Raw genomic sequence first — 334 nt, forward strand, 5'->3', positions numbered from 1 at the left:
ATCACCATCACCATCAGCATCCTCATCACTATCATCATCACCATCATGACCATCTCAACACCATCATCCCATTACCATCATTACCACCACTAGCATCATCATCACCATCCTCATCACCATCACCATCCTCAACACCATCATCACCACCACTATCATCATCACCATCCTCATCACCATCACCATCCTCAACACCATCATCACCATCACTATCACCATCACTATCATCATCATCACCATCCTCATCACCATCACCATCCTCAACACCATCATCACCATTACCATCATCATCACTATCATCATCATCACCATCCTCATCACCATCCTCAACACCATC

General features: G+C 44.9%; 1 protein-coding gene across 2 annotated transcripts in view; it reads right to left on the reverse strand.

Moving 5' to 3' along the window:
- Positions 1 to 334, reverse strand: part of RTN4R (reticulon 4 receptor) — a 28,111-nt gene that overhangs the window by 10,491 nt on the left and 17,286 nt on the right. The window lies entirely within an intron of this gene.

Source organism: Hylobates moloch, unplaced genomic scaffold (genome assembly GCF_009828535.3).
Source record: "Hylobates moloch isolate HMO894 unplaced genomic scaffold, HMol_V3 SCAFFOLD_19, whole genome shotgun sequence".
NCBI classification, from domain to species: domain Eukaryota; kingdom Metazoa; phylum Chordata; class Mammalia; order Primates; family Hylobatidae; genus Hylobates; species Hylobates moloch.